Here is an 8,072-nt window from a genome sequence, read left to right on the forward strand (position 1 = left end):
CATGCAGCACGTTGGATGTGCCATGCCAACTACATGCAAACCTAACACGAAACTAGACAAACTAAACCTCAACGTGAACGGGCACGTTTCAGGCTACAAGATGCAAACACATGCTGACATGCACGTAATCAAACTAGCCTAACTAACCAATGCATGAAGCTGAAAACAAATGCAAGATCTGACAGACTCTAAAACAAGATTAGCACTAACATTCGGTGCCTTGGATGGCGGGCACAAGTCATGACATGAATGCATTCTTCCTTGATTTCCAGCAGTCATACTCATCTTTAGTGGTATATAACATCTACCATGTTAATGAGCTATTATCATATTTATTTCTTTCTAGCTCCCACCTGTACGGTGTGCATATATATATATAGCCTTTGCTGGAATTTGCTAGTAGGCCTTTGCCCCAAAGCTCAACTAAAATTCTGAAATTCTCTTGGCTCATTCATTCATAGCTAATGAGTGGTGTGAGTGGGACTAAAGTTTAGTCCCTTCCCGGAAGTTGAGTGAGACTTACACCTCTTTATAAGATGAGCTCTTCTACCACTTGTATGAGCATGAGAAGAGGAGATCTACACGCGCGCTCCTCCTCCTCGCTCGGCACGCCGCGCCTAGGTGTTGTGTATTTATTTGTTTATGTTGTGTCTTATATCATAGGGTTAGTGGCTATGTGGAAGAGTTATTGTCGCGAGGTATACGACCTTAGGGTTTGTTTTCGGGGTTTTTTCCTGGTAGTTGGTGTTTTGTTGTTGGATTTTGCACCATTAATAACATACTAGCAAAAGAGCCCGTGTGTTGCAACGGGAGAAAAAAGCACAACACACACTCTTAACCCAACAACCATCACTCAAGACCACAAATAGGTCCATCTCCTTTATTTTAGCGAGGCATCATATTTGTGTTGCCGCTTATCCTCCTTCTCACTCTCGCCGGTGGTGGACTCTGTGTTCACACAAACCAAAACATGTTTGAATGTGGTTAATCCTAAGGCGTCGCTCTCTCCCTCTCTCTCCCTCTCTCATCCCTCTCCCTCTTTCTCTCTCTCTCGCTTTCTCTCACACTCGCCATGATAAATCTGTTGTTTTTTCCTCTGACGAATTTAGAGGTATGCATGTGTAGTTATCGATGTTTTCTTTTTCCTATATGGTTATAGTGGGTGTTTATTTGCAATCCGAATCGCTGCGAGTACGGAAGAAAAACGGATTGTGCACTATACATTATAAGTTTGCTTCCAAAATAATATTTACAAAGTAATCAACAAGTAAAATTAACATCTTATTCAGATTTCACATGTTTTTGTAATCAAATTGCATATATAACATGTTAAAATTGGAGTTACGGTTTAAAAGATACGAATAATTTAAAAAATCATTTGTTTTACATTAATATCTTCTAACATAATATTTAAAAATACTTAACAGGTTAAAATAATCACATATTCATATTTTCCGAATCAAATTTCATATATAAGATGTTTAAATCGGAGTTACGGTCTAAAAGATATGAATGATTTAGAAAATCATTTGTTTGAGTTAAATATGACCCGGGGATGAATTACCTAAAAGGTCTGGGGAGTTTTCGAAAAAATGTAAAATAACAGTTCGTGTGACTTAAGTCCGGACTGCGGGTTGATTTAGAAAAAATACAAGGGCTTTTTTTATATAAAAACTGTAAAATAACGGTTTGGATAACTTAAGTCCGGACTGCGGGTTGATTTGAAGAAAATACAGGTTTTTTTTTTTGCAAAATGGTGCAACGGACGACAAAAACCCAATTCTCTTTATTATTAAATAAATTAAGGTAGAGATTGCATGCATCGTCCTGATGGCACCGGGGTTTTGTCCTTCGTCAACCAAAAATCCTAGAAATACGGAAGATTACGGGGCTTCCACGGGGTACTCATTGCTAAGTAATCTCAGCCCCCCCCACCCCCACCCCCACCCCATTTTAATGGGGGTGGGCCCCGTATCCCTTCAAAATCTGCCACGTACTCACAGCACGTTGAATCCGTAAAACCCACCGCGTGCATGTAGCAGCGCTGTCGACGAAAAAGCAGGGTGCGACGCCTGCCCTTTTGTACCCACGTTGAGGAATTCCCCACTTCTCTTTCTATCGAGTCCACCCGCGAAACTCTGGTGGATCCCTCCGTCGAAGCGATGCTCTGTTACGGTTTACCAGCCACTGCCACCTCCTCCGGCCAGCAGCATGCCCCGACGCCTCCCAGGACCCCAATACTCAGCCGGCCAGCAGCAGGCGCCGCCGTCTCCACAGAGCTCCTCTTTCCTCCCCGAGCACGACAAGAAGGCCCCACTCGCCGGCCTCTTGTAGCTATCAATCTGCTTTTGCTAAAGAGGAAAAAGCTACCAGGATGCTCACTCTCCTTTATTCCCCTGCATCAACCACTGCCGTCAACTAGCAGCATTCTTCTCGCCCCTGGCCGTTTCCAGGTATGTGCTTTCCCCATTGTGTAGCTCTCCACGAATTCCATCGATGATTTTGTGGAAACTCCATGCATCTTCGACATCATCCGTGTAAATCATCATTTATCGTTGTTGTATGAGCCCGGAAAGTTATTCTTCCCATACTGTCTGTTTTTATATTGTATTTTGTATCTTATTTGTTCAGTGTATATTTATCTACTGGTAGATGTCAGCAAGGACTCCTTGATTGCTCTCAATTAAATACTAGCCTTTTCTACCCCAAAGAAAATTACTACCTTTTTCAAGTTGTTATATACAAAAGGTATAAGTGTTCCTTCTTCTTCCAGGAAAAACAACAGCATGGATTATGCAAGTTCAGAGACAACAGTTATGCCGCTAGATTTATTACGAGAAATTACTAATGATTTCTCCGAGGAGCGTAGGATTGGTAGCGGTTCCTATGGAAAGGTTTACCTGGTAAGGTTAATGCTGTACATGGTTTCCTGAACAAAATCATAACTACGAGATCAGTTTAGCATGCAGAGTTTTGCCACCAATAGCTAACAAAACCATAACTAGGAGTTTCCCAGGCTTTCAGCTGCCTGGGAAGCCAGAAACAACAAAGCAAAGTAGCGGCGAACACAAAGGCTTTACGAACAATTTTTTATAACAGCACATAGGGTTGTACTAGTGAGAAAAATTCCACAAAAAGAAAATTCCTCTTTGATTTCTTTTCAAAAAAGACAAATTTTCAGTCAAAATAGCATGAATAGTGACCTATACTAGCAAATAAATTTTGTCTTTTTCGCTGTGAAGTAAACGTTGGGTTTTTTGATTGTGAAAATTTATATACTAGTGCACAAGTAAGTCAAGTTTAATCTAAAAATACTTTTGAAATATTTTGAATTTTTGTTTAATTATCTTTAAAAAACATATAGGGTGTATATACATGCGGGAGCCAAAGGGTATTTCCCACCACCATTCCCCTTAGCATGATGTTGCAGTGCTTCCTGTTGCAGATGAATAGATCCTGAAAGCAGAGGAAAGCTATATTTATTCTCTACTGATCCTCATTATGATTAACTCACATAATTGATCTTGCATTGCTCTTTTAACCATCACATAGCAGTAAATAATTTGGGTCACATTCCAACATAGCATTTTCTGCTTTACGTACGTTGTATATGTAACTATGTAAAGAAAAAATAACCATGTGAAATGTTGGATAGGGAGTGCATCAACATGGCAAAAGGATTGCTGTGAAGATACTCTATGACATGCCAGGAATTGATGATGAGCAGTTTCAGAATGAGTTTAACAATCTTACAAGGCTCAGACAACAAAATATTGTGCGATTAGTTGGCTATTGCCACAATATTCAGGAAGTACAAGTAGAGTACAAAGCTAAATTGGTTCTTGCTGAAAAGACACATAGAGCGCTCTGCTTGGAGTATATGTCTAATGGAAGCCTTGACAAGTATCTTTCTGGTAATGAAGATGTTTTTCTTGTTTTAGTTGGCATATTAGTATATACCATTTTAAAAATTTAGAGCTCGAGAATTCTCCTAATTTGGTTTTGCAGATGAGTGTGATAGATATGATTGGCAGACAGGCTATGGAATAATTAAGGGGATTTGCCAGGGTCTGAAATACCTCCACAATGAATTAAAACCTCCTGTTTATCATTTGGATTTAAAACCAGCCAATGTATACTAGATGAGAACATGGTTGCCAGAATCGCAGATTTTGGGATGTCAAGGCTCTTCAGAGATGAAAAAACACGAGCTACAAATAGTTCTTTAGGAACAATGTAAGCATTCTTAATGTCAACTGAATTTGAGAAGCTAACTTTATTTTTCATTAAATGTTTAATATTAGTAGCATTTATGTATATGATGTGTGATGCAGTGGGTATTTACCGCCGGAATACATTTGCAATAATTTAATCTCAAATAAGTTCGACATATTCAGCTTGGGTGTTGTAATCATAAAGATAATGGCAGGACATGCGGGCTACTTCAATAGCGCTAACATGTCTTCCCAGGAATTCAGCAATGTTGTAAGAGAACGTGTTATCTTTATCGAGATCATCTGTACGTATTTCATAAGTAATACTTCAGTTATACTAATATATTACCATTTTTCTGTTCTCTGAATCGGTAGGTGCAGTTAATCTGGACAAATAGGCTACTTGAAACATCAAACCTGAGGAAGGCATATTCCGAACAAGTAAAGATATGCATCGAAATAGGTTTAAGTTGTGTGCAGGAGGACCGACACAAAAGGCCAACTATACAGGATATTGTTGATAAACTGAATGCCACGGAAACAGAGTGTATTTATGCATCAAGAAATGACCTGTCGTTGATGTGCCAGGTGCGAATCAAGAGTCTCAAAATATGTAGTGCACCAACGGAACATATTATACTAATGGCCATGAATTTTCTTAGTTGGATTCAGCCGTAATGTACTTTAGACAAGTTCAACTATAGGGACAAGTCTAGTTACAAACTAATATTTTCTACCAACAACATGTTCATGTTTCAGATTATAAAGGACGATGATCTCGAAGAGCTCCGAGAGCTCAGTTCTATTGATTATAAAATGGTATGTCATGGTAAATGGAGAGGCTCTGATGTTGCAATAAAAAGAACCAATCAGCAAGAGCGAGGTTCTTCCGACAGACTGGTACAGTTCTCATATTTCAGATTTCTTTGTACTTGCTTATACTTGTCCTTTTACAGATAACTCCTGAATATTTGCAGCGGAATGAGTTTTGGAACGAAGTATCAAACCATGCAGGTCTACACCATCCCAATGTTGTGGCCTTTTATGGTATTGTTCTAGATGGACATGAGGGGTCCATTGCCACAGTTACAGAATACATGGTTAATGGCTCACTTAGGACGGCTTTGTGGAAGAATTCCAAGTACATCCACTATTTAGATGTCTAGCACTCTAGCATATCTCTTTTAAGTCTGCCATTTCTTAATAAAAAGAAATCTGTAATCTTACATGAAGTTCAATGGATTAATATTCTCTGCATACACAGGAGCCTTGGCCGACACAAGAGATTAATTATAGCCATGGATGCAGCTTTTGGAATGGAGTACTTGCATCACAAAAACATAGTGCACTTTGACCTCAAAAGTGACAATTTACATGTTAATTTAACGGATCCACTACGCCCAATATGCAAGGTAAGAATCACATTTCTTCTGTTTTATTCTATTGTTACCTTGTTCAACTTCATTATATTGCTAGACTACCATTCCGTCTCTTCCGTATCGCGTTCTTGACATTCGATATTGGGAAATCCATCATATATTGACTTTCCAAAAATTAGGCACTAGTGATGATTTTTAGGATCATATCCCCTCATACTTGCAGTTTATTTCTAAGATGGAACTTATAGTGCCTGCTGTGATAATCATATGGACATTTAGTTCGGTTGCACGATAATTGCTGATAGAACTGCACTTCCATGATCCACGGTGATTCAGTATAATTTAATCATGTTTAGCAAATCATTGGATATGTTTGTACATCCTTTTATCTCAAGTCGATGCCATGGATCGCGTTCCAGAAAATTGGTGACTAGATAAGAGATGCCATGGAGCCTGAACTCCACCACAACTTCCCACTAGGACGCGGTGTCCCCATCCACTCCCTTAATCGACATCCATTCCTCCTGTACTCTCCATGGATGACATCCATCCTTTCGAGAAGGGAATCTCGCCGGAGGTGATGGGCTAGGGTAGCCTTGTTAAATTCCCCCTCTGTTCCAGAATATGAGGTGTATTGATTTTCGTGCAAGTCAATCATGTGAATGTTTGACCAAGATTATAGAATAAAAAGAAACATCTGCAATACCTAATAGATAAAATATAAAACTACTTTTCATGTGCAATCAAATGATATAAATTTGGTATTGTGGATATTGGTATATTTTTCTAAAAACTCAGTCAAACTTGCACATGTTTAACTTTTGGAAAAACAAATACACCTTATATAAAGGAACGGAGGGAGGGCCGCGCGTGTATTTATTGATATGATGGGGCTTATCCCATATGCGTATGCAAGTTGATATTACATTTCTGGAGTACAAGGGATGATAGAGAGATAAAAAAAACTTTAAACCATGAGATACTAATCGATCTCTCCAACTAACTAGCTCTAACAGAACATATGCGCCCACCTAGGATATGTTCAAAATAGCCCCTGAATTACAACTTGATCAAGTTGACATTACACTTGAATTATTCAAAATATCTTGTGGGCAATTCCTTGGTGAAGCCATCTGTAATCTGATCTCTTGAATAAATAAAATGAATATCCAATTGTTTGTTGCAAACACGTTCTCTTACAAAGTGAAAATCTATCTCAATGTGTTTTGTTCTGGCATGAAAAACTAAATTAGCATAAAAATAAGTAGCACCAAGATTTGTCACACCAAAGACGAGCAGCTTGTACTTGTGTCACCCCAAGTTCCCTTAGCATAGACTGAAGCCAGATAATTTCTGCAGTGCCATTTGCTAGTTGCTTATATTTAGCCTCTGTATTAGACCTAGAGATAGTTGACTGTTTCTTAGCACATATATAAGATTTGGACCAAAGAATATGGCAAAGTTACCTATGGACCTTCTGTCAAGAAGACTTTCAGCCCAGTCAATATTAGTAAATTCACTCACAAGGGTAGACCGAAACCTACTGAATCTTACTCCAACACTTGTTGTTGTTTACATATCTTAGGATGCGTTTAGCAGCAGTTCAATACATGGTGGTAGGTGCATATGCATAAACTGACACACTTTATTTTCAACAAAGGAGATATCTGGTCTAGCAAGAGTTAAATATTGCAGAACACCAATCGTGCTTCTATACTGAGTGCTATTTTCCTTCTTTAGAAGCTTACCTTCATAAAGATAGTTTTTCTGAACTAAACAGTGGAGTTGGTGAAGACTTGCAACTCGACTGGGGAAAGGAGGGTAAAAGGAGAGGAGCCGAACACAGGGGTGTCTGGGAGTTAGAGAAACCAACAATGTCATCGACTCCTAACCCGAATTAACCGTAGTGCACACAGTTATGTCCGTGGAGCAGCTACCCGTTCGTGGTCCCACTATGTGCGCCTGCTATGGTAAGCATCACCAACGCTAGTCAGTGGCATGCTCAGAGAATGTGGACCATGAGTATCTAGATTGGATGTCTAAGGCCTTGTATAATGCTAAGTGCTTAGGAAGGTGCTTAACAAAATAAACCGGATTTTTCTGAAGCACCGGTGCCTGTTTCTACAGGAGAGACGCCTAATTAAATGTCTACCCTGTACAAATAAGCACCGGTGCTTAAGGAAAGCCTGATTTATTTTTCTAAGCATCTCCCCTAAGCATCTTGCATTGTACAAGGCCTAAGGATGTTAAATCGCTTTAGCAGCCGTAGGTGCCTCAGTTTTACTGTTTCAGAAAATAATAATATAATAAGAACATAATTAAGTATTTACTAGCACAAATGCCCGAGCATTGCAACGGGGACGTCGTGGTGCAGTGTGAACTAGACACTAATGGATTAGTCTATGAAAATAATTAGGTGTGTTTGCATGCTTGAGATAATTGCTGTAATTAAGCCTACATGCATGGGTCACATAAACTT

General features: G+C 39.2%; 1 pseudogene; it reads left to right on the top strand.

Annotated features, from left to right (window-relative positions):
• The first annotated feature begins 2,786 nt into the window (after positions 1 to 2,786).
• Positions 2,787 to 6,027, top strand: LOC123158446 (receptor-like kinase TMK3; annotated as a pseudogene).
• The last annotated feature ends 2,045 nt before the right edge of the window (positions 6,028 to 8,072 follow it).

The sequence above is a fragment of the Triticum aestivum genome, chromosome 7B (assembly GCF_018294505.1).
Source record: "Triticum aestivum cultivar Chinese Spring chromosome 7B, IWGSC CS RefSeq v2.1, whole genome shotgun sequence".
NCBI lineage: Eukaryota > Viridiplantae > Streptophyta > Magnoliopsida > Poales > Poaceae > Triticum > Triticum aestivum.